The 27,395-nt window shown below is 40.9% G+C and overlaps 1 long non-coding RNA gene across 1 annotated transcript in view; it reads left to right on the forward strand.

The window, feature by feature from the left end:
- LOC133750085 (uncharacterized) overlaps window positions 1-27,395 on the forward strand; it is a 469,371-nt gene that overhangs the window by 358,760 nt on the left and 83,216 nt on the right. The window contains exon 4 of the long non-coding RNA XR_009864640.1: window positions 10,505-10,551. This is a non-coding gene — a long non-coding RNA (uncharacterized LOC133750085). The remainder of the gene's footprint in view (window positions 1-10,504; window positions 10,552-27,395) is intronic.

Consider the following 27,395-nt stretch of genomic DNA (forward strand, 5'->3'; position numbering starts at 1 on the left):
AAAACAGACAAAAATCCTAAAACTTAAATCATTTCCTTAACCTTTTTACCCTTGACACATCTCTTTTCTTCTAAGTCGAGCATCCTGACAAAGTAGAATATATTTCCTCTTAATGTTTTCACTGCCTGTTCTCCTCTCAAACTCTCATAACGTAGTTTCCATCCTCACTAAACGTGTGAAACTAGCAAGTAAAAATTATCAATGTTCTTGCTGTCGACATTTCAATGGAAAAAAAAATCATTTTTGCTGTTACTAGCTTTGATCCTCTATATAATTTGATATATTTCATTATTTCATAGGAAGTTCTGTTCATGCCTGGCTTCTTTAATTTTTTAAAGAAGATTTATTTTATTTATTTGAAATGCAGAGTCAAAGAGAGAGAGGAGAGAGAGAAACCCGTCATCCGCTCATTCACCCCCCAGTGACCACAACAGCCGGGTAGGGTCCAGGCTGAAGTTCCTAGCTTTATTCTCCTCCTTCAGGGGAACGTCAGAGCTCCAGGACTCCCGCAGTATGGATCACCATCATCCTGACTCGACTCCTGTCCCAGAGCAACCCTGTCCACATGGATGGCACATCCACCAGCTTTACCACAGTGACCCCCTCAAACTGTTTTTCCCACCTAGGCTTTTCACCAGCACATGAGATGTGTACATCTACTTACCCTTGGAATGTGTAGGTATCTTATAGTTCAAGGGGTCCAGTGTGCTCAGGGGTTCCCTAAGACCTATTTCCTAGGACCCCTACATCTGTCTACCATGATTCTACCATACATTGGTCACTTGGGCCAGAGACCTGAGATTCTCCCCTCTCCTCATTGTCCAAGATTCAAAGAATCATCCAAGTAATTGACTTATTTTATTTTATTTTATTTTTTTATTTGACAGATAGAGTTATAGACAGTGAGAGAGAGAAACAGAGAGAAAGTTCTTCCTTCCTTCCGTTGGTTCAACAGCCAAATGGCCTCCACGGCTGGCACTGTGCCATTCCGAAGCCAGGTGCTTCTTCCTGGTCTCCCATGCAGGTGCAGGGCCCAAGCACTTGGGCCATCCTCCACTGCACTCCTGGGCCACAGCAGAGAGCTGGACTGGAAGAGGAGCAACTGGAACCAGAAACCGGCACCCATATGGGATGCTGGCGCCACAGGTGGAGGATTAGCCAAGTGAGCCACAGCGCCAGCCCCAAGTAATTGACTTCTTATCTGGAATATTTTTCAAAACTTGTCCTACCTTTTATGGCTGCTGCTGTCAGATCCTTACTCCCTAAGTCTTCTCTGTGCTCTTTGACTCCATGAGGCCACTGAGAAAATACGAATCTGACACTTGACTTGATGGAACAAATCTGTTATGGGTTCCCTACTTATTGCCTGTGGAGCCAAAACCAAGATGGCGGTGCCACTGTCTGTGGTGTGCAGGCGAAGGTCAGGCTTCTCCATGCCCCCATCTGTCGGCTGCCTGTCTGTGGAGGACTGTAGGGAGAGCACCCGAAGCTCCTTCTCTGCTGACATGAAATCTGAACACGCAGCAGCCAGCAGCAAGGTGATGTAATCCCATCCAATTTTCACAGATAATATCCAGTGTGGAAATGTTTCCAAACCACAGCTGAAAGACACATGTGGTTTTATTCGGCATGAAATTCAGCAAGTAATTAATACTCAGCTCTGTCATGCTCCTGGAAGCAGGGCTACTCTTGGCGCTTTGGGGAGCGATAGACCCTCACACTCATCTGTCCTGAATCCTGCTGTCCGGTAGACAAGGCTGAAGCTTTTCATACCTACTTCTAGGTAATCACATACCTGTACCGGCTGCTTCTTGGGATGCATTCAGGAGTGTTGAACATCCTAGATGATTGCATAGAGAGCAGTCAGTTGTTTTGGGGGCTGTCTGAGGCTGGTTCTAAGGCTGACTTCTCTTCTGTGCTGTCCAGCCACTATCCACAGCTAACGATGTTCCATGAGAAAAGAAAAAATTATTGAAAGCTTATTCCCTACATAAGATTTCAGATACTAAAAATGCTCACCTTAAACACCAGCCAAAGCTCATCAATAGACAAACTACAAGAACAGTCAGTCTTCAGCAAAATTGACACTTCTCAGCTGGAAACCTCGCCTCGTAAGCATCTCCATAGGGATGGGCATTTGGCAGAGAGGTTAAGACCCCACTTGGGATGTCTGCACCCCTTATAGGAGTTCTAGGGTTCACGTCTCAGCTCTACTCCCAATTCTAACTTCCTGCCAATGTGCACCCTGGGGAACAGCAGATGAGGGCTCAAGTACTTGAGTCCCTGCCACCTACATGGGAGACCCAGATTGAGCTCCTGGATCTTGGTTTTGGTCTGGCTCAGCCTGGCTGAGATTTGGGGGAGCAAACCAGCAGATGGCAGATTTTTCTCTGTCTCTGTGCATTCCTAAGTAATTGATTTTTTTTTTAAAGAAAAGACCTTTACACTTTGCACTGAAGATTGTGAGTGGGGTGTGGTTAAAGCGGATATCGGGTCCTGCAGCAGTGACTGTGGAAGTCTGATGCATTTGGCAGCTTGCAGCAGGGCCGCTCCACAATGGATGCAGGGTTGGGTGGGCACTCAGAGAACCAGCGAAGTACATTCCTGTCCAGACAGCCACTTAGCAACCTGGGAGTCCAGACAGGAGAGCTTAAGAGTGCCTTGTTTCTTGTTTGTCTCTCATGCTCCACTGAGTAGCAAAGGATGTTGATCTCTTGAGCTCCTGCCCGCCCTCGCACGAGAAGCATGGCTGAGCAGGGAGCAGCAGTTTGGTGACCTCCGGAACTGACTGAGCACCCCAGGGAATGGCCAGGGAGCAGAGGAATTAGTCCTTCTTTGCCAGGTCTCATCCACACCGGCTCTCCCTGAGGTTACTGAAGTCTGCGGTGAATGAAATAACTGGCTCCAGGGCAGAGCCAACCAGACACGCCTGTCCCCTCCCACCCTCCTTGCGCAGCCGCCTCCTCCTCTGGCTCCTGGCCTTGCCCCTTTGGAGGCGGGGAAGGGGAGGCCAGACGGGGCTGGGAGCAGCTGAAGCTCAGCTTTCCTGATTACACTCACATGGGAAATGGCTGAGTTGTTGAATAAACTGGTGGTTCCCCAGGGACTCAAGGAACAGGTGGTGCTTGTCTCTTAAGAAAACTTATTAAAACGACACGCTTCTCAGTGTCCGTGTAAAGACGTTAGACTTACACAGAAAGGAAGAGCCCCTAACATTTCTTTTGTTTGAGATCCTAGGAAGTGAGATTTGCTACCTGCTTGTTTCACTTTTCTGCTAACTCGCTAGGGATGCAGCTTCGCTAGGGACGCAGCTGGCCATCAAGCTCTTCTCACGGTGGAAACCCCTTGCCTACCTTAGCACACAGGCTGCCTTCCTGATGGAGCTGAGAACAGGGTCAGCTCCTGTGTGCGCACCCGAAGGGTGTGGTTCCTCATTCTGGCTCCCTTGGCCTCAGCAGCCCACTGGGGTGACCTGCTGCTGCCTCTTCTCCTCTTGGAGCAAAACCCAGCTGAGTCAGCTGCCTGAGAATCCTTGGTAGTAACAGGACCCTTCCCAAGTGCTTATCAGAGAGCTGGGCGCTGACTGTAAGTAAGCTCTGGAAATTACTTTTGCTGAGTGATCCTGGTGCCTGCCCCTGCGATCGGCTTCCTGGAGCTTTGAAACCACTGGATGTTTTACTGAGCCTTCTCTTTATTTCTTCGGCCGGCTTGTAAGTCCTGGGTGACACTTGTGAAATGGCTTTCTGAGCACTGGTGTGCTGCCTGTTTATGAGCGAGCCAAGCTGGAAAATTCAGCCTTCCATGGAGAAGGTTCCCGCCCTGTAACGTGTGGGTGAGTGTTTGACATCTGGGACTGTCTTGGGCTAAAAGACAGAAGAGCTTGTCTGTCCTGCTCTGGTTCCGAAAGTGCTAATGGGATGAGTGTGAGTGGTAATAAAACTCCAGGGTTGCAGTCTGTTCTTCAAGGCCAAGGTTAAAAAGAACAGGAGCAGGATTCTGCATTGGATTCAGGCACCGAGCATTTCATACCACAAAGCCCCTCAAAGTCAGCCCACCTTCTTCAGCTTGTAGGATTTGTTCTTCCTTGTCTTGTAGATCCAAGCAATTTGCAAATTCTAGTAGATTCACTCCTTAGTAAATGTTGGTAAATGTTGGTGGAACAACTATAGTGAAAGGGTCAAATACAGTCACAGCTCCTGTGACTTTAAAAACCTGGGAGTGGGCTTTTAGCCTAGCAGTTAAGATACCCACACCCCATGGTAGAGTGCCTGGGCTCAGTTCCTCGCTCCTGCCCGACTCCACCTCCTTCCAATGCAGACCCTGGGAGGCAGCAGTGGGTTCCTGCCAAATATGAGACTTGGAATGTGTTCCTGGCCCCTCAATAGAGCCCAGCCCTTTTCCTGACCATGGTGGGCATTTGGGAAGTGAAGTAGCAGATAAACGCTCTCTGTCTTTGTCTTTCTGTCTCTCTTTTGTCTTTCAAATGAAATAATAAAAATATAAAACATAAAAAGAAACCTCATTATAAGAGAAAGATACTCTCAAGACTGGGAAGGGATTAAGGGACATTTAGGCAATCATTCCTGAGAGCTTGACTCTTGAGTTACCATTTTTCATTTTTACTAATTTTTTTTCACTTTATTTTATTTTATTTATTTTTGACAGGCAGAGTGGATAGTGAGAGAGCGAGACAGAGAGAAAGGTCTTCCTTTTTGATGTTGGTTCACCCTCCAATGGCCACTGCGGCCGGTGCATCGCACTGATCCGAAGCCAGGAGCCAGGTGCTTCTCCTGGTCTCCCATGCGGGTGCAGGGCCCAAGCACTTGGGCCATCCTCCACTGCACTCCCTGGCCACAGCAGAGAGCTGGCCTGGAAGAGGGGCAACCGGGACAGAATCTGGCGCCCTGACTGGGACTAGAACCCGGTGTGTCGGTGCTGCAAGGTGGAGGATTAGCCTATTGAGCCGTGGCGCCGGCCTTTCATTTTATTTGAAAGGCTGAGAGACACACAGAGAGAGACAGATAGAGAGAGATATACTGTTGCTGGTTAACTCCCCAGATACCAAAAAATCCAGGGCTGGGTCAGATCAAAGCCAGGAGCCTAGAACTCTGTCTACGTCTTCTACATGGGTGGCAGGTATGTAAATACCTGGGCCATTGCCACTGCCTGTCAGAGTGTGGATTAGTAGAGAAGTGGAGGAGACAGGCCTTGAACCAGACACTCCGATATGGGATGCCAGCATCCCAAGCAGCATCGTAACTACTGCACCAAACATCTACCACTTGAATTATCTTTTTACCTGTCAGAGTTTGTGATCAGCAAGAATACCCTTAGTGAATTTACTGTGCCCAAAAAGCATTGATTCTTCTAGGAAACAGCTCACCAAATATCCAAAGTCTAGATTCTCTGTCCTCCTTGAATGGTCTTTCCACTGAGATGTGTTCCATGGATGAATATTTTAAGTCACTGATACTCACCCTGTTTCTAAGCTTTGTCTCCCTTGTCCTGTATTTGAAAGAAGATTTTAATATAAGTAGTGTAGGGTAACTCCTCTAGGTAGGTTATATACAATTTTGTCTTCTTTTCAGTAATATCAAAAGAAGCATATCATCCATCTTATTTACACCCAGATATACAAAATACTCTAATGTGTATCACTGTTGTTCCTACCGAGTAGTAGTTGTTTCCAAACAAGATTATGAGACTTGTCTGACACAAATTGGTCCAACAACTTACAAAATTTTCCCAGGACTTAGCGTTAGACCCTGTGGCCTAAGCTTGAGAAACCTGTCTGGGCTGGCCAGGGTTCTGCTCACAACTAGATCAGGTAGACTTCACAGTTTCAGGGAATCAGTGCAATGAAAGTTTATTTCATTCTTTGATAATTCTTATAATGTCCATGTCATGACTAAGGAAGTTAATCAATCATGGCTCTGTCTTGTCCCTAAGGATTCAGAGGAGAAAGGGAAGGTAGAGAAGGTATACTGCCCCTTCACCTGATAGTGCCTTGATTCACATGGCCCTACCAAAACGGAGTGTCATTCTAGACTCTGCTCAGCCACATTCCAAGTTATGGAAAGGAAATCTTCTTTGGTGGGCAGCTGGCCACCTCTGCCATGAAATTTTCTTTTGAAGATTAAAAATATATTTATAAATATCTGTTAGGATTCCTCTTTTTCTCTCTTCTTATTCTTCGTTAAGCATTGATTAAAAAGCATTTGTTCTGAAATCAAACACAAGACCTATTTTCAAAAAGCAAGACATTCTGTTAGAATTATTGCACTTATTAAGTGATTGATTCTATTTCCTCTTCAATTTTTTTTTTCTTTCCATTTGGGTCTTAAGATCATTCTCTTTAATTGAGGTCTCCTTAGCAAATACCCTTAGATAAAAGTGATAGAAACCCAACTTAAATTGGCATACATAACAGCAACAAAAAAGAGGGTACCAGATAATATCACAGAAACATGAGGCCTAAGGATCCGTAAGCTAGGGAATTGGGACTAGGATTTAATATATATCTTCATTTCTCTTTCTCCCTCCATCACTTTGATTTTTACTTACCTATCTGACTTCATAGTTTCTTACTGTGGAAAAATACCAGCTGCCTCCCATGCCAACATCATGGCCCCAAATGCCTCCTACCTAGTTTTAGATCAGGGGATCTTTGGCAAGAATGCTGAAGGGATAAACTTGAGGCAACTGCTGGCTCTTAGACCAATCGCTGTGTCCACAAGAAATTGGAGTAACTTAATGGGCCATGCCCAGGCATGTTCTACACAGCCACTGTGTTGTCACCCACCACTCTGCTCTGACTGGATGGCAAAAGTTAAGATAATGGGACTACTTGCTGAGCCAAAAATCGAAAACAAACCCATTCTCTCTCCAAACACAATAGAAGTAAAATAAGAATTGGGGATACCTTATCCATATATTCATATGAACTCGAGGCCTAAAACTTTCTTGTTTTCTTTTTTGTAATTCTCATTTTTGTCTTAAAACATACCCACATACCCCTAAAGGAATATGTTTTCCAATAACGTAGTTAAAATAAACTGTATGTAATGAGTGAGACATGAGAAGAGCGCTACAGAAGTTTGAAGGTAAGAAGAATCCTATGTGCTGTTTGGATTTCCACTTGAAGGATGTACAGAGTTTCAACTGGCAGCAGTGGGAGTCGGGGGTAAAGAAAGAAGAGGAGCTGGAGCAGTCATTCCAGGCAAAACGTTCCGTGACAATCCTGAGCTGTGATCTGTATTAGAATGGGTGTCAGGGTGATGGGGAGAATGGAAGAGTTCCAACTCATGTTTTGGGAACATGGAGTAGCTGAGTTTGGCTGAGGTCTGTGAAGGCCAGAGTATCGGATACATAAATTCTGGTATGTCTGTGTGAGAAACTGTCTCATTTCCTTATCGTATCTCATTGTAGATTCGGTTTCCCTCATTAAATTCCAAGCTCCTTGAATCCCCAGGGAAAGAAACTCCTTTATAGAAAGTCAGCTGTGTGCTGATGTTTTTTTAAGTCTTCATAAATCATGCGAGCCCTTTCATAAATCACGTAGAGCTGCCTTCATGTTGCAGCTGCACTCCACAGATACTTCGGGATAATGCTTCTATTTGTCCCAGGCAAGCTATCAAGACTTTGGCAGTCCCAGAACCCCTTCCATTTCTAGATGGTACCCTTCCCATCCCCTTCACTTACCCAAAGGCCTCTCACTGTCTCCACTCCCCCTCCCCCTTTGCCACTCATTACACCTATGAAAACAGGAAAGACCCTGTTATCAGTCACTTATACTTGATGATGGATTGATTAATTGCACTTTAACGGAAATCCAGTCACACAAGTATAACCTGTGCTCTCAACCGCTCATTTGCATTCTAGCCCTTTTATCTTCCAGTGTGGAGTGAAAGACTCTTTCCATACTAAAAGGAATTCCAGGCTTTCACTAGCTTACTGGAATATTTTAGATGGAGGTAATCATTAAAGAGAAAAGGTGGAGGATACCAGGAATAAGGAAAGGGAAAGTGACAAGCTGTAAAATAGTAGAACATATAGAAGAAGTAAAAGAGGAGTACGGAAGTTGAATAGTATATGCCTGATAGACAAGATACCTGTTAACTATTTATTCAATAAGTATTTATGGAATGCACAAATAGATGGATACTAGATTTAGAAAAATAGATAAATAATTTTCCTCCTCCAAACTAGGCAGCAAGTTCCTGGGATATAGGAAATGTGACCTAATTTTTTTTAATCCTATGACACCTGCATTTATTTCCCTACTCAATAAGTAGAGACATAGTAACTACTGAATGAGGTGCTGCATGGCTGGCTGGCAAATGTTTCCAAAATTATGTTCCATGCTTGGAGTTTGTCAAATCACATTTCTGGGAGCCCTGATCCTCAATCTTTTACTTCCAGATTTCTGACCTTCAATCAACCAGCTCTGCCCTTTAGCCCCCTGGTAGAACTCTCCAAATCTCATTTCTGCCTCGACTAACTAAGTAGCTGCAGGTTAGCATCTTTGAACCTGTGCTCTATAGAACACTAGAGGTTTCTGAAAGTATCCCAGAAACTACCATGCAAGAGACAAGGAAAAAGTCAAGTCAGGATGGAAAACTCTATGTCCTAGCACAGCCTTGGCCATGCTACTCCCTCCTACAGCTGTGTCAAGGAAAACAGCTTTGCTTTACCTCAAATTATTTTTTTAAAAGATTTATTTATTTATGTGAAAGGCAGAATTACAAAGAGAGGAAGAGACAGAGAGAGAGACAGAGGAGAGAAAGAGAGAGATCTTCCATCCGCTGGTTCATGCCTAGATGGCCACAATGGCCAGAGCTGGGCTGATCAGAAGGCAACAGTCAGGAGCTTCTTCCAGGACTCCTGCAGAGGCCCAAGCATTTCGGCCATCCTCCGCTGCTTTCCCAGGCAAGTTAGCGGGAAGCTGGATCTGAAGTGGAGTGGCTGCCCATATGAGATGTGAACCCTGCAGGTGGCACATAACCTGCTGCGCCACAGCACCAGACACCTATTTTAGAGTTCTGAATAAATTTTTATTTGATGAGGCAAGCTACAAGGTCTCTTTAATTGTGGTAAATTTTGAGGTAAACTTGATTTTTCTTGAACTTCTAGGATACTCTTCTTAGCAGTAGTGTCTAATGGTTGCAGCTTCTCAACTCTTCATGCTAATGTCCTTAAAATTAGAAATTCAAAATAATATAATTTCAAAGTGTTTGCCAGGTACCTTTACATAATAGGCATTAGACTAAAAATAGATTTAGACATGAGCCTAAAAGTAGTATATTTTGAAGTGCTTTCTTTTTTTTATTTTTATTTTTTTATTTATCTATTTTTTAATTTTTTTTTTAATTTTTGACAGGCAGAGTGGATAGTGAGAGAGAGAGACAGAGAGAAAGGTCTTCCTTTGCCATTGGTTCACCCTCCAATGGCCGCTGCGGCTGGCGCATTTCGCTCATCTGAAGCCAGGAGCCAGGTGCTTCTCCTGGTCTCCCATGGGGTGCAGGGCCCAAGCACTTGGGCCATCCTCCACTGCACTCCCTGGCCACAGCAGAGAGCTGGCCTGGAAGAGGGGCAACCGGGACAGAATCCGGTGCTCCGACCGGGACTAGAACCCGGTGTGCCGGCGCCGCTAGGCAGAGGATTAGCCTATTGAGCCGCGGCACTGGCCTGAAGTGCTTTCTTAAATAGTTGCAAAATCCTAAAGGTATCTTCAAAATTTTCACTGAATTAGTAGCTATTAAACTTAATTTCTAAAAGTGGTTCTCCTTCTCTTACCAGAAAGCTGAGTCATATTTTGAGAATTCAAAGCATTTTCCAATTAGTAATCTGCCTTGTTGTGATTAAAACATAAAATCCTATAATAATGAAGAAGGAGACACAAATAAATGCTCAAGTTGGTGATAACTTCTGCAGTCCTCCCTGATCTTAGAAACATTCCAAGACCCCCTTTGGCTTCCTGAAACCACAGATAGTATTTAACTCTATGGTTTTTCTTACATATACATACCTATATAAAGTTTAATTTATGAATTAGGCACAATTAATCCTAAGAGATTAGCAGCAATACTTAATCATGAAATAGAACAATTATAACAATATTCTGTGAAGAAAGTTATCTGAATGCAGTCTCTCTCTCTCAAAGCAGCTTTTTGTACTATACTCATGTTTGTGAGATGGTGCAATGCCTACTAATGAGATGACGTGAGGTGAATGATGTAGGCATTGTGATGTCATGTTAGGCTTTACAGAAGGGCTACTTGAACATAAGCGATGTGATATCTCTACAGTTGATCTGGTAACTGAAATGGCTATTAAGTGATTAATGGGCAGGTACCACATGTGACATGGATACATTAGACAATGGAATAGTTCACATTTTAGGCCAAAGATGGATGGTGTAATATTCCATCACACTACTCAGAATGGTGTGCATTTAAACTTAAGAATTTTTTCACTGATGGAATTTTCCATTTACTATTTTCAGACCTCAGTTGACCATGGCTAACTGAAACTGTGAAAAGTGAAACCAAGGTAAGGGGGGAACTACCGTAGTGAGTTATCTATCTCACAAAAATGAGGGACGGATAGTCAATGTATGTCCAACTTCTTGAATGATGATTGCCATACTCAAAATAGTTAACCTAAAAGGATATTTGGTGACAAAAATGAGGTGGTAGGAGATGGAACAACTTATATCATATGAACTGTAAGTGGCTTTAGAATCATTGATACCTTTGTGCCAGGAAAGATTGAAAGCCGGCCTCTAAATAAATAATGTCCAATTATAGTAAGTGTGGTACTGTTTAATGCAGTTCATTAAATATCTCCATGTTTGGATGGTATCATGTGACTAATTCTGGCCAATTCTGATGCGTGTTGACTCAGAGGTTAGTATTTAATGGCTGATGCAAGACCTGCCAGAGCTCTTTTCAAGGTACAGCTTTGACCCTCAGCAATATCTGGATGTGACTGCTTCCCTGTCTCTGGTGATGAGATACCCCATATGGACCAAGACAGATGTGTACTTGTATACTGGGGATGAGAAATAAGCTGTGTGTTTTAGCCACTAAGATTTAAGGGTTAGTCATGCCAGCATGATCTGATAGAACGAGAGAAAGGAAAGGTGGTGGTTTCAGCCAGCTAACGAATAGCTTTCCTAACCGAGGCAAGTTGGGAAGCTTGCAAGAGGACAAACCACAGGTACGGGTTCAGGGGATAACTGCAGCGACCCCGTCGAAAAATGCAGGAAAATTGCACTATTTAAATGCTTCTCTGGAACACCAAGAAAACGTATTTTAATTGGAAGCATTCAACCTTTTGTCTCCCATCTTGAAGTTCATAAATGTCATGTATCGTACTTATTGGAAAACAAGACTGATTGAAGCTAAAAAAAAAAAAAAATCCCTGTAATGTTTTCATTTTAAAAGAATTCCAAAATTTTTCATAAAGATTTATTTTTCCAATTCTTTTTTTTTTCTTTGAAAGAAATGCTAAAAGAAGAAAGAAAAAGTTTTTCAGGGCATTTCATCTCTCGCATTCCCAGTCACCGTCTTCAAGTATGTTGATGACACCTCACACACCTCTTTTTAGAGGGCACTATGATGACTCTCAATCTGCTTAATGTAGAGAGATGGGCTAATGACTGATGGAAGAGATCAAATCCCTCGGAAGGTGGCCAAAGGAAGTTCTTTCCTGAAATGAGTCACAGGGTCTGCATGGCTGCTGAGCTCCACAATTCCTGTTAGCCAGAGTTCCAGAGTTTACTCCCCCCTGCTCTTGTTTTCACAGTGATATTAATTCCATTCCCATGATCTGTGGTTTGAACAAATTCCTCCTTGATTTTTAAAAATATATTAGCAGTGAATCAGGATGGGCCCCCAAATAAGAAAAAAGTACACAGAACTTCTACATGATTCCACTCCTATTAGACCATGAATTCATCAATTTCCGACACTTTATATTTCTTTTCCATCGTTTAGTCTTACTGGAAAAAAATGACTGGAATATTCTCGTATTTAACTTTCAATGAACCAATTAGTCACTAAAGCTTTCATTGGCAAAATAAAATGGACTGTAAGTAATAAGTTTGGGGGGTGTTCCTTGGGAATTTTTAACATAAAATTCTCCTCCCTAACAAATGCCAGATCCCATCTGTATTTTATAGTCTCACTCAAAGACAGTGGTAGCAAGGCATTTTAAAGTAATGACTACTTAACATCCATAATTATCCAATTTATCTCATTAAAATATAACACTTGGAATCACAGTACCCAAATATAGCTTTATTTTCAAGCTGAAGAATAATTTCCACATTTAACCTTGGAACTTAGTAAATTTGCGTCTGACAATTGAGCCACATGAGACTCTGAAAATGTTGGTTGATGATGAACACAATGGCCTAATAGAATCTATTAATAGTAATTGCTGGCACATTCTTATCACTTGGTAAATTAAAAAGCAGGCATCTCCACTTTGCAGGTGATAGTAATATTTTGATGTCACTTGGCCTTCCATGGAAGATCTTGCTCGAAACAGTGACTCTTGTTCACTGGTAGCTGTGTCAAATAATAAAACCAGGATATTTCTTTTATTAACATCCTCATTCTAGCCACAGTTCTGACACTATGACTCTGAGACAGATGCTTTAATCTAGCTTGAAGAATGGAGAGATTGGTGCCTTCAGGTTTTGGTCATCTACTAGGGTGCAAATGCATTAACTTAAATTTCTCTCCTATTTATGACCCCTTGAAACCATATAGCTTGGTAAGGATTGTCAAATCAGTGGCTTGGTAACTAGAGTTAGGCTTAAGTGAAGTGGCAATGTGAGAAAAAAGTACACAGTAAATTTGTACAAAAATGTACAATAAGGCTTTGAAAATGTGATCTTTCTGCTGTCATACTCCCCAGCATTACTAACATTATTGGATAGTGCTGTGGTGCAAAAAGGGTGTGAGGACATGACTATGACTTTTGATCTGTTCATGAATTAAGATAAAGAAATCATGCTGCAAACAATTGTAGGAGCCAGAAAGTTGCAAAAACACTGAGCAAGTATAAATATTTTTAAAAGAATGCACTAATTTTAAGTATAAGCAAATAGGTGCTTGGTTTTATGTACAAATAGAGGGCATGGAATAATAAATGAGAGATAGGAAAAATGTTAGGTTAGTGGATTTTCTGTGTCAACACTCCAGATAAACTTTAAATGATGTACAAAGTTGTTTTATGCATTCTGTGCATGATACATATGTTTTCATTAACACATGCGTTTTTAAAAACTTGCCTGGATTTGAACTCCTAATTATTTTAGTCAGTTCATCATTAAGCATCTGTGAATATTGATGATTTTAACTTTCTTTTATCTAAATACTTTTTATGCATCAGGTCCTTTGCTATATACTTCTGTTTTGAGTTGGGTACTATTATCTTTATTAAGTAAAAAAAGAAACCGGTACAGATAGATTAATTATTGCGAAACTGAGATTAGAAACTGCATCTATCTAAATTCTAAGGGTTGCTTTGAAAATAGATGCTTATCACTTAAATATTCCTTTTGGATGTGATTGAAAAATTGAGTAGGAGAATAGTGGGAAAATAGAACTCAAGCAATCAGGGAATGACATTTTGCACACAGAAAAAAATCTTGGAGGAAAGCAAGCAAGAATAGCGACAACTTGAACATAAATTAGTGAGGTTCCCTTTTCCTGTACCCCTTTCTCACACCGCAGAGAGTGCCTGAATTCATTGATCTGGAACCACACTGGAAACCAAATACACAGTGGAGCCTGAGGCTAACCCTACTCAGTCTCTGAAGGTAATCACCAGTGCTCAAACCTAGGGGACCAGATGCAAGTGGCAGGAACAAACATGACACGGAGGTCCACCAACATCCACAGGATTTAAATACTCAAAACAGAGTTTGGAGTCAATATATTAAACCAAATTCTGCAATGACAGTCAAACTGTGAAGCTTACAACAAGTCTACATATGCCTTGAGGTGTTCTAAAGGAAAGAATGGGTTTTCCAGATCAAGTTGCCCTAGAATTCTCTATACCTATGAACTTCATATATAAATGTGTGTGTGTGTAATCTACGTATATATATATCATATGATATATATTGAAATTCTCTAATTAAACTTTTAAACATAATCTTATATTGAGTCCAATCATACCATTTAAATATTTGGTGAGGAAATATGTCACATGGCAATATTCTATGAAATTACCTGGGGAAATGCATGACATCTTGTCCAGGATGTCTCTGCCTTTCTGTGCAAGCTCTCCTGAGTGTGTGCATGTAAATGGGGGCAGTGTGAGAGATTCCATTGTATCCCTAGCCATCTATTTAAACAAAGTTTCCTTACCCAGTTGCTAGCTTCACAAACAGATCTCTTTTAGAGGCAGCGGCCATTATCACAGAAGGAGGCACGTTAGGCATTTTTAGGCTAAAGTGTACACTTGTTTCTCAGCAACTCAAGTCAATTCAAGGACTATCACCCAGTATCACCTTCTCTGCTTTTGTATCCCTGAGGCAGAATAATTTTGTGCAGCTCAGCACAAAATTTGATCTTCAGGAAAAGCAACAACTGAATTTCACCCCTAAGGGAATGTGGCCCAAAGGAGCATGAGTTTCCATTTAGAGAAAGTCCCTGTGTGACATGTGTCTCAGTTACTGCTGTGACTGGTGGCCCTTTCCTAGGGGAGCATTAACCATATCTCTCATGTTGGGAGGGGAGCAGGGACCCTGGTTCAGCCTGCGTGTCTTAGAGGAGAGGAGTGAGCTGTGGAATGAATGGCTTTCCTCGGGGAAAACCTTCCCTCCTTAGTTTTTAGAGACCAAGGGGAATGTTTTTCTTTCTTTCTTCACAACCTCCCTACTTGGTCTCATTACTGCCAAACTGCACACAAACATGCCCTTTAAGGCAGACGTTTTCCAGGCCCTCTGGCCACATCTTGATTTCTTCTCCTGGTTGGGGTTCCATGCTGGGCCTGGTGCTCACATAGTGTTGCATGTGGGGAAATTGCCTAATAAATCATCGTGACCACGGCTCCTTATATAAATGGGGTTGTTCTTCATATATCTTCTACCTGGTGCAAAATACATTGAGGTCTGATTTTCTATGAGTAATTGCGCAATTTTATGCATTTGTAAGAATCCAGGTCTTTAATAAATCAGAACTTTGGAGTCCTTAGAGTGTTTTTCTTTATACCATGGATCTGCATATTTTGTATGGTTTGTGGTCATTTGTTTTTTTAATATTCTGGCTGGTTTTCAGTTTGCTTGGTGGTGTTGGCTGCAGACTTGTAATTTCTGCTAGAGCTGAATTTTCCACTCAGAGCAATTTTATAGCTCTCTGGTGTTCACACACACCAGAACAGACATTTTTGCCAGTTTGACCAACTTCATTGACAGACTCAGGTTCTTAAGTGTGGGCCAGATAATGGATGTGATTCATATCCTACAAGCACCCCCACTGATTTGCTCAAGATCTGATCCTGGCTTCATGTGAATTACATATTCCAGCCTCTCACCAGGCTATGTCGGAGTATGCAAGGCCCTGTCCCACATGGAAACATGTTATCCCTCATCTCCAGCACTTATTGTCAGTAAAACCTTTGGGAGAGATGATGTCCACACAATCATGAATATACTTCTTCTCGATTATGGAAGAGATAAAAGAATGTTTAGTGTTCAGTGCTGATGCACAGTTATCACTCATCAAACCAATAGTTTGGTTTTTTTGAAGAAAAAATGATATCGCCTTAGCTTATTGCTTTAGAAAGCTAACATGACTTTGGGGAAACTTCCTCATTCTCTTTTTAAAAAGTGATCTGAGGAAAATGACACATACCCTAAATGTCATCTAAGGACAGCTGACATAAGATAAAACTTGCCTAATGTCACATATCAAGGCAATGAACACTCAGCTCAAATCACTGTATATAATCTAGTTTGAGCTAAAATTAATGCACATTATTATGCACGAACAGATATTCTAGGAAAAGTTCAATTCCACATAGGAAACAAAACCTTCAGAGAGGAGGAGGGGTTTAGCAATAGTTGAACATCTCTGGTATGGCCTATGATTTGCCTTTGTTAAACTTTTTTTTTAAAGATTTGCTTATTTATTTGAAAGTCAGAGTTATATGGAGAGAGGAGAGGCAGAGAGAGGGAGCGGTCTTCCATCCGATGGTTCACTCCCCAAATGGCTGCAACGGCCAGAGCTACACTGATCGGAATCCAGGAGCCAAGAGCTTCTTCCAGGTCTCCCACGCGGGTGTAGGGGCCCAAAGACTTGGGCCATCTTGTACTGCTTTCCCAGGCCATAGCAGAGAGCTGGATGGGAAGTGGAGCAGCTGGGTCTTGAACCGGCGCCCTTATGGGATGCCAGCACTTCAGGCCAGGGTGTTAACCTGCTGCTCCACAGTGCCGCCCCTGCCTTTATTAAATTTAAGCATAGGTAGAAGGACACATGAGGCCTGTTTTATAGGTTAACCACTCAAACAGGAAAATGAAGTAGCATATAAAGCTATGAGTTTAAGTTTTGAGTCTTCAAAAAAGCTTGGCAAACTCAACCTGAGATCATTGCCATTTTCAACTTTCCTATCCTTACTTTAAAGTATGCCACCACTTAGATACATGGAGTCTCTTAGATGTGTTCATAAAGTGTTCACAATCCACATTGCATTACCAATCAAGGAATATATACATGAAATGTAAAGAAATTCTTATCTTCTAGACATTTATATGCAATTTAGATAAAAATATATAAAGTAAGCATATACCACAGCTCAATAGCAAAATAAAGTCGTACTTTAGTACTTACACTACCTCCCTTCCTTTATGTATTCTTTTATTCATAGTTAGTAAAAGCTAATTTTTCTAAAGCATATTGTTGGTACTTTTAAGGTATACATCAGGATTTTATGAGATATATGTATATAATAAAGTGGTTACAAAAAAATGAAAATCTCCATCATCTCTGATACTTCCTATTTCCCCTCTTCATGGCAAGAGCAGTTACAATCTATGCATTTTGCAGAGAAAAATCTGAATATAATTTTTATTAACTATAACCCTCTTGTATCCTCAGAAAATTCCATCCTATATAGCTGCTATTTTGTGTCATTTAACATATGTCTCCCATTTTTTTTCACTCATGACACTAGTACTCACTGTTTCATTCTCTCTGTATATATTTTCTTTTTTATAGATTCTGCATAAAAATGCGATCATGCTACTTTTTTATCTGTGGCTGGCTTATTTCTCAACATGTCTTCTAGGTCCATCTATGTTGTGGCAGATGGCAGGATCTCTCTCCTTTTTTTAAAGACCCCATGATGTTCTATTTATATACTATATTTTCTTTATCATTTCATCTGTAATCAGACACCAAGTTGTTCTATATCTTGTATATTGTGAATAATGCTACAATAAACATGCAAGTGCACAGATCTGTATGAGGTGTCAATTTCAATTTTTTAAGGTCCAGAAGAAAGATACTGGGTCATATAATAATTTCCCTATTTTTAATTTCTTTAGGACCCTATATGCTGTTTTTAATCATAGCTATACAAATCTACATTCCCATCAACACCATAGAAGTGTTTTCTTTTCTCCTCATCCGTACCAAAACGTCTCTTTTTTTTTTTGTCAAGACTTATTTATTTGAAAGGCAGAGAGATAGAGGGAAAGACAGAGAAATAGATCTTCCATCTGCTGGTTCGCTTCCCAAATGGTCACAATAGCCAGATCTGGGCTAGGATGAGGCCAGATCTGGGCTAGGATGAGGCCAGGATCCAGGAGCTTTATCCTGGGGTCCCATAAGAGTAGCGGAGACCTAATTACTTAGGCCATCTTTCCCTGCTTTCCCAGGCATATTAGCAAGGAGCTAGATCAAGTAGAGCAGCTGAGACTCCAACCAACACTCAGATATGGGATGCCAGTATTGCAAGCAACAATTTAAATTAAAACACCGGCTCTTCTCTTGTTTGTCTTTACTTTTGTTTTTTATAATACATGTTCTAACAGCTTTAAGGTGAAGTGTCATTGTATTTTTGATTTGCATTTTTGAGATGATCAGTGATATTGAGTGCCTTTTCATAATATACCTGTTGGTCATTTTTATGTCATTTTTTGAGAGATGTCTATTCAAGTTCTTTACCTGTATTCCCCCTTTTTAATGTTTGTTTATTTGAGAGAGAGAGAAAATCCTCCAATCCACTGGTTTACTCTCTAAATGTTTGTAGTTGGGCTGGACCGAGGCCAAAGCTTAGAACCCAGAATTCAATCCAGGTCTTGCAAGTAGGTGGCAGGAACCCGGATGGTTGAGCTGGCACCCTGCTCCTGAGGTCGGCATTAGCAGGGAGCTGGAGTCAGGAGCTGGAGTGGGATATAGAGCTCAGACATTCCAGTATGGAACACAGGGGTCCTAACTGGCATTGTCACCACAAGGCCAAATGCCTGCTCTGTTTTGCCCTTTTTTAAATTGAGTTATATGCCTTCTTGTTATTGAGTTGTATGAATTCCTTGCAAAGTACGGATATTAATCCCTTATTAGATATATGGATAGCACATAGTTTCACCAGTTTGTAGATTTCCTTTGTTCTACAGGTATATTTTATTTTTTTAAACTTTTATTTAGTAAATATAAATTTCCAAAGTACAGTTTATGGATTACAATGGCTTCCCCGCCCCCCCAAAAAAAAAAAAAAAAAAAAAACTTCCCTCTCACCTGCAGGTATATTTTAGTTTGAGGCAGTCCTATTAATTTTTGCTGTTGTAACCAGAGATTTTGGCATGGAATACAAGAAATCATTGCCAAGGCCAATGTCAAGTTGCTTTTCTCCTTTGTTTTAAGAGTTGGGGTCAAATCTTACCTTTAATTCTTTAGGTCTTTTATTGATTTTGGATTGATTATTGTTGATGATGGGAGATAAGGGTCCAATTTCATTCTTTTACAGGTACAAATCTAGTTTTCCTGGCACCCATTTATTGAAAAGGTCTCTTTATCTTTCTCCCATTGGATCTTCTTTGTGCCCTTGCTAAAAATTAGTTGATCATCTATGTTTGTATTTCTAAAATCTTTTTTCTTTAAAATCTTTATTTCTAAGGTATTTATTCTATTCTATTGGTCTCTGTGTCTTCTTTTAATTCAGGTGCCATACTGTTTTATTTATTTATTTTTAAGGTCTTCCCCTCCGTTGGTTCATTCCCCAATGGCTGCAAAGGCCAGAGCTACGCCTATCCGCAGCCAAGAGCCAGATGCCTCCTCCCGGTCACCCATGTGGGTGCAGGGGCCCAAGGACCTGGGCCATCCTCCACTGCTTTCCCAGGCCACAGCAGAGATCTGGATTGGAAGAGGAGCATCTGGGACTAAAACCGGCAGCCATATGGGATGCTGGCACCGCAGGCAGAGGATTAACCTACTGTGCCACAGCACAGTCCACCCCCTCCCCCCATCATACTTTTTTTTTAATCACTGTAGCTTTGTAATTTTAAATCAGGAAGTAAGATGCTTCTAATATTGTTTTTCCTTCTCAGATTTAGTTTGACTATACAGGGTCTTTGTGGTTTTATGTGATTTTTGGACTGTTTATTCTGTTTCTATGAAAGAATGTCATTGCTATTTTCATAGGAATTATATTGAATTTGTGTATTGCTTTGGGGAGTGTGGACATTTTAACAATATTAGTCCATCAGATCCATGAGCATAGAATGTCCATTAATTATGTCCTCTTTGATTTCTTTCATCAGTGGTTCATATTCTGCTGCATACATGTCTTTCCTTGGTTAAATTTATTTCAAAGTATTTTTATTCCAATGAAAATAGGGTTATTTTCTTAGTTTACCTTATGGCTAGGGCATTATTTGTATATAGAAATACCTTGGATTGGGGTGGGCATTGTGGCACAGCTGGGTGAGCTGCTGCATTGGCCATCCACATCACATATCAGAGTGCCTGGGATTGAGTTCCGCCTCTACTTCCAGTCCACCTTCTTCTTAATGCACAGTCTGGGAGGCAGTGTATGATGATCCAAGTACTTGGCTTCCCACTACCTGTGTGAAATTCCTGGAAGGAATTCCTGGCTCTTGTCTTCAGCATGGCCCAACTCCGGTGTTGTGGGCATTTAGGGAGTGAATCAGCATATGAAAATCAATCTCTCTTTGTTTCTCCCTCTCTCTTTGTCATTTTGCTTTTCAAATCAATAAATAAAACATTACAAAAAAGAAATAACATTTTTGTAAGCTGATTTTGTATCCTGAAACTTTATTGAATTTATTTATTAGTTCTAACAGTGTTTTAGTGGAGTTTTTAAGATTTTCTATGTAGAAGATTGTGTCATCTGCAAGTAGACACAATTATATTTCTCTCATTCTGATTTGTGTATCTTTGATTGTTTTTCTTTTTTCTTTTTTTGACAGGCAGAGTTAGACAGTGAGAGAGACAGAGAGAAAGGTCTTCCTTCCATTGGTTCACCCCCAGAATGGCCGCCGCAGCCGGCGCGCTGCGCCAATCCGAAGCCAGGAGCCAGGTGCTTTCTCCTGGTCTCCCATGCGGGTGCAGGGCCCAAGCACCTGGGCCATCCTCCACTGCCTTCCCAGGCCACAGCAGAGAGCTGGCCTGAAAGAGGAGCAACCGGGACAGAATCCGGCGCCCCAACCGGGACTAGAACCCGGTGTGCCGGTGCCACAGGCAGAGGATTAGCCTAGTGAGCCATGGTGCTGGATTGTTTTCCTTTTATGACTCCTCTTGCTAGAATTTCCTAGTATTTCCAGTGCTGTATTAAATCAAAGTGGCAAGAGTGTGCAACATTGTTTTGTACCAGATCTTAGAGAAAAAAATTTTCTGTCTATCCTCATTGCATACAATGCTGGATTTTTCATGAATGGCTTTTATTACGTTGAGAAACTTTCCTTCTATTCCTAAAACCTAAATAAAAAAAAAATATTGAACTTTGGTGAATGCTTTTTCAGTATCAGTTGAGATGATGACATGGTTTTTTCCTTTCCATCTGTTAATGTGATGAATTATATTGATTAATTTGCATATATTAAACCAGCTTCCCATGCCAAGGATAAATTTCACTTGATGATGATGTACATATTTTTATATATTATTGAATCTGATTCATTAACATTTTGCTGAAGATTTTTGTATGAATATTTGTCAGAGACATTGGTCTATAGTTTTATTTTCTTTGTCTTGTTTAAGAAGTGAGGTGACACTGTTTTTTAATTATTTCAATTCACTTGTTTGTTATTGATCTGTTCAGGCTTTCTATTTCTTCTTGATTCAACTTTGGAAAGTTTAACTTTTCTAGGGATTTATTAATTTTATGAAGATTATCAAATTTGTTGGTATATAGTTGCTCATAATAGTCCCATATAATCTTTTCCATTTCTAAAGCTTCAATTGCAATGTCTTTTCTTTCATTTCTGATTTTCTTTGAATTTTCTGTTTTTTTGTTTGTTTGTTTGTTTTTTGTTTGTTTGTTTGTTTTTTGTTTTTTTTTTTTTGTTTTTTTTTTTTTAGTCCAGCCAAAGGCTCATTGATTCTGGATATTTTTCAAATCAACTCAAGTTTCAGTGATTTTTTTCTTTCTTTTTTTTTTTTTTAGATTTACTTATTTGAGAAGCAGAGTCACAGAGAGGAGAGACAGAGAGAAAGAGAGGTCTTCCATCCACTGGGTCGCTCCCCAAAGGGCCTCAGCAGCTGGGGCTGGGCTGAACCAAAGCCAGGAGCCAGGAGCTTTCCAGGTTTCCCATGTGGGTGCAGGGGCCCAAATACTTGAGCTGTCTTCCCCTGCTTTCCCAGGCCATCATCAGGGAACTGAACAGGAAGTGAAGCAGCTGAAACTGGAACTGGCGCTCATATGGGATGCTGGTGCTGCACCTGGAGGCTTAACTTACTGCACCACACCCAGCCCAGAATTTTTCTGGAGGTTTTCTGTTTGCTTTTTGTTTTATTTCTATTCAGGTCTTTAGTATTTCCTTCCTCTGGATGACCTAGAGTGTACTGTTTTCTCCATTTATTAGTTTCTTGAGGAATAACATTAAGCTTCATATTTGGAGTCTTCTTTTTTTAAGTATAAGCCTTTCTTGCTATAAACTTACTACTTAGAACTGTGGTGTACTATATCACATTGGCTTTAGTGTGTTGTGCTTCCACTATCATTTGTTTAAGATAGCTTTTTTTAAAAAGATTTATATATTTATTTGAAAGGCAGAGTTACAGAGAGGGGGAGATGCAGAGAGAGAGAGAGGTCTTCCATCCACTGGTTCACTCCCCAAACGGCTACGACATCTGGAGCTAGGCGAGTCTGAAGCCAGGAGCCAGGAGCTTCTTCTGGGTCTCCCACATGGATGCAGCAACCCAAGTATTTGGGCCATCATCTTCTGCTTGCCTAGGTACATTATCAGGGAGCTGGATTAGAAGTGGAGCAACCAGGACTGGAACCGGCACCCCTATGAAATGCTGACATTGGAGCTCTTTCAGAAGCTAGAGTTCTCTTAAACATGACAACACAGAATTAAATATCCATCTTACCATGATGGCCTGATTGAAAGCCTCTTCAATGTCTTTCCAGGCATTTCCACATACCAATTTTTTCCTGGCTAATGTATAAAGCTTTCCTTCAACCCCGATAAAGGAGGCAGATTTGAGGCATATTCACCTGCCTCCTTACTCATGCATAATGTTAATAAAACCTTACTCTTCTTAAAGGATTGCCCTCACAGAGTGTGACACATCAGCAGGCAGGGACCCTATAACAGTGGTATTGTGGTTGGAAATGATGCTTGATATGATTCAGTCGTCTTAAATGTGCTGACTTGTTTTGTGACCTGAGATTTTCTACACCAGAGAATGCTGCATGTACATTAGAACAGAATATATATTCTGCTGCTGTTGGAAAGTTCTGAATATATCTGTTAGGTCTGTTTTGCCTAAAGTGAATTTTCATTCTAGTATTTCCTTATTAATTTTTTCATGTGTTTGATCTGTCCTTCATTGAAGATACTGAAGTCCCTAGCTAAGTATTGAAGTCCCTAGTTGTTATATTGGAGTCCCTAGTTGATGTCTGTTGCTCCCTTCATGTCTCTTAATATTTGATTTACATATTCAGATGCTCTAGTGTTGGGTGCATATATATGAGCATAGTTCAGGAAGCTTGTGGAAAACAGAATTACAAGATAAGTTTATTTTCAAGGGGGCCAGCACTGTGGCATAGTGGGTAAAGCCACTGCCTGCAGTGCCAGCATCCCATATAGGTACCAGTTCGAGTCCCGGCTGCTCCACTTCCAATCCAGCTCTCTGCTATGGCCTGAGAAAGCAATAGAATATGGCCCAAGTCTTTGGGCCCCTGTACCCATGTGGGAGACCCAGAAGAAGCTCCTAGCTCCTGGCTTCAGATTGGTAGAGCTCTGGCCATTACAGCCATCTGGGGAGTGAACCAGTGGATGGAAGGCCTCTATTTCTCTTTCTCAATCTCTCTGCCTCTTCTTCTCTGTACCTCTGCCTTTCAAATAAGTCAATCTTTTAAAAAATATTTTGATGAAAAAATTCAAAACTCACGCATTGCATTTTTTCATAAAATACATTTTCCATGAACTTTCTAGAGTCCTCATATTCATGAATTTTTGTACCCAAATAAACACATTTTTTAAAAAACTTTTATTTAATGAATATAAATTTCCACTGTACAGCTTATGGATTACAATGGCTTCCCCCTCCCATAATTTCCCTCCCACCCGCAACCCTCCCCTCTCCCACTCCCTCTCGCCTTCCATTCACATCAAGATTCATTTTCAATTCTCTTTATATACAGAAGATCAATTTAGTATAAAGATTTCAACAGTTTGCACCCACATAGAAACACAAAGTGAAACATACTGTTTGAGTACTAGTTATAGCATTAAATCACAATGTACAGCACATTAAGGACAGAGATCCCACATGAGGAGCAAGTGCACAGTGACTCCTGTTGTTGACCCAACAAATTGACACTCTAGTTTATGGTGCCAGTAACCACCCTAGGCTGTCGTCATGAGTTGCCAAGGCTATGGAAGCCTTCCAAGTTTGCCGACTCTGATCATATTTAGACAAGGTCATAAAAGATGATCCTAAGAGTGGCATTTACCAGGTTTGAACAATTATACAGCATTAAGTGGGGAAGAGGACCATCAGTACACACAGGTTGGGAGTAGAGCCATTGGTGGTAGAGTAGAGGTTATGATTACAAAGGAATGAGGCCCAAGTGCGCTAGACAGGGTCTAGAACAAAGGACAGAGTCATTATTAGAGGAGCTAAGAAAGGTGCTGACTAAGCTACAATTAAGTTTTCTGATTTAGAGGCAAATAGAACCTGATAGAAGGGGCTTGATAATAATCTGTTGGGCTTTAGGCCTTGTAAGTTAAGAGGCCCAGACATATCTATCTCTTCACATGGGGTATATCCTAAGGGATGTGTGAACCTCCTAGAGGAAGGCACTCTGTTGGCTTTCATTACTTGGCTGGCCTGGGAGGAGAGCTGGCCAGGTAAAGGCAGGGGGCATCTCTAACAAGAAATTTACAGTTCTGCCTGCAATGTTGCTGACCCTACTTGGCCATCCCCTCAGCTGCATTGGTCACTTTGGAAGTTGGGCTGAGTGAAGGGCTTTTCAGCTTAGAGCCAATAAGATCTGTGGCTCTGACCTGGGCATCCTTCGACTCCAGGGCAGGTCCATTTCCAGTGATCCAACTCTTGGCAGAGCTGCCAGGGCTCTTCACAAGCTGACTTCTGCTGAAGCCCAGGCTTACCACATTGAAAGCCACTGCAGTGGACTGGCCTGTTGGGTCTCCTTGAGGGCAGATCACTGTACAGATCAGCCATTAATAGGCCTGCCACCCATTGCTTCTAATGCCTAGCTTTCTTTTCCTCCTGGTTTGTGTTCAAGCAGACCAGAGGATGCAAGTCAAGGGAGTGCCCGTTTCCCATCTCTAATCTTCGGTGGCCTGAACTACAAGTCTATAGTCACAGGCATGTTCTGTAGTAGTATTTCTAAGGTAGACAATGCCCATGAGGAAAATTATATTCTCACTTTAAAACTTTCTTTCCCTTTGGTCTGAAAGGGATGTTTTTAAACACATTTTAACTACATTTTCCACCAACTTTTGGAAATATCCTAGTAATATCAAAATTGTTTTGAATTTTGCAAAAAATGTACAAATACTCCTCTTGATTAGTGGAGCCCTTTATCCTTAAATAGTGACCTTCTTTTTCTCTTGTGACAGTTTTTATTTGAAGTCTATTTTACCAAATAGAAATGTGGCCACCTCTGTTCTCCCAGTTCCTATGGAATATCTTCTTCCATTCTTTCAGCCTACATGTGTCCTTAAAGCTGAAGTGGTTCTCTTACAGGCAATATATGTTTGCATCTTGCTATTTGTCCTAATTCATTCAACCACTTTATGTCTTTTGATTGGAGATTTTAATCAATTTACATTCAAAGCAAATTTTTGGCAGGTAATGACTTTTATTGCCATTTGATAATTGTTTCCTGGTTGATTTCTAGATCTTTAGTCCTTTCTTCCTTTCTAGTTGTTTACCTTTTTGATGTGGTGAATTTCTATAGTACTAAATTTTGATTCTCTATCATTTGTATGTCTGATATACCATTTTATTGTATGATTACATGAAACATTTTAGAGATAAAAAAGGCTAATTTTATGATGATAACGACTTAAACCTGGTCACACACAAAACAATCTAGACTTTACCTTGACTCCCAAAATTTCTATCTTTCATGTCACAATTTGCTTTTATTTTCTATAATAACTTGGTGCTACACATTAACCCCCCATATCCACAAGGGATTTGTTCATGTCCAGTGCATACCTGAAATCACACATAGTGCTGAGCCGTGTATGTACTACAATTTTTCCTACACATAAGTACCTATAATTAAATTAATTATAAATTAGGCATAAAGATTAAAAATAGCTAATTATGGCTGGCACCATGGCTCACTTGGTTAATCCTCCGCCTGCGGTGCTGGCATCTCATATGAGCACTGGGTTCTAGTCCCGATTATTCCTCTTCCAGTCCAGCTCTCTGCTGTGGCCTGGGAAGGCAGTGGAGGATGGCCCATGTGCTTGGGTGCCTGCACCCACATGGGAGACCAGGATGAAGCACCTGGCTTCTGGCCTCGGATCGGCACAGCGTGCTGGCTGTAGTGGCCATTTAGGAGGTGAACCAACGGAAGGAAGATCTTTCTGTCTCTCTCTCTCACTGTCTAACTCTATCAGTCAAATAAAAAAAAATAGCTAATCGTAAAATAGAGCAATTATAACAATATCTTGTAATGAAAATTATGTGAATGTAGTCTTTTTTTCAAAATATCTTCTTGTACTTTCACCTTCTCTCTTAAATGAAGCACTTTACAGTTTCTTCTTGGCATATATGAATTGCCAGCATCACTAATCTTGTGCTTTGGGGTCCATTATTAAGTAATGTGATTTTGCAGCGTCAATCTAGTAACTGAGATAGCTACCACATGACTAACAGGTCTATACAGTGTATACAGCATAAATATACAGTACATACAACATAGATATGCTGAATAAAGGAATGGTTCATACCCTGGGACAGTTGAAGCAGATCGTGTGGAGTTCATGATGCTGCTCAGAATGCCATGGACTTTACACTTACAAATTATTTTTCTTCTAGAATTTTCCACACGATATTTCTGGGTTATAGTTGCCTATGTCTAACTGAAACTTCAGAGAGCAAATCCATAAATAAGTGGGGACTATGTAGTTATTTGTGACCATTTTGGCTTCTTTCATACTGGAAATATCAAAGATTTATAGACCACAATTAAAGTACTGCAGTGTTCTAAAATTGACAGTGTATTTACATTTACCATTGAACTTGATAGTTTCATATATTTTCATATTCATAATTAGCATACTTGTATTTCTGCTTAGAGCAGGTCCTTAAACATTGCTTGTAATGTAGGTCTAGTGGGGATGAGTTCCTTTGGCTTTTCTGGACAGAGTATTCTTCGCTGGCAGATGTTATTTTTCATTCAAAACTTTGGATATACCATCCCATTCTTTCCTGGCCTGCAGGTTTCTGCTGGGAAGTCCACTGATAGGAAAACAGAGATTCCCTTATATGTGACTTGGCACTTTCTTCTTGATACTTAAAAATTCTCTTTGTCTTTGACTTTTCACAGTGTGATCATAATGTACCTGAGAGAGAAACTCTTTGGGCTGAATATGTTTGAGCACTTTTGAAATTTATGGATCTGAATATCTATATCTTTCCCAAGACTTAAGACATTTTCAGGAATTATTTCATTAATGACAATTTTTTTCTTCATATCTT

This window comes from Lepus europaeus, chromosome 20, assembly GCF_033115175.1.
Source record: "Lepus europaeus isolate LE1 chromosome 20, mLepTim1.pri, whole genome shotgun sequence".
Classification (NCBI taxonomy): Eukaryota; Metazoa; Chordata; class Mammalia; order Lagomorpha; family Leporidae; genus Lepus; species Lepus europaeus.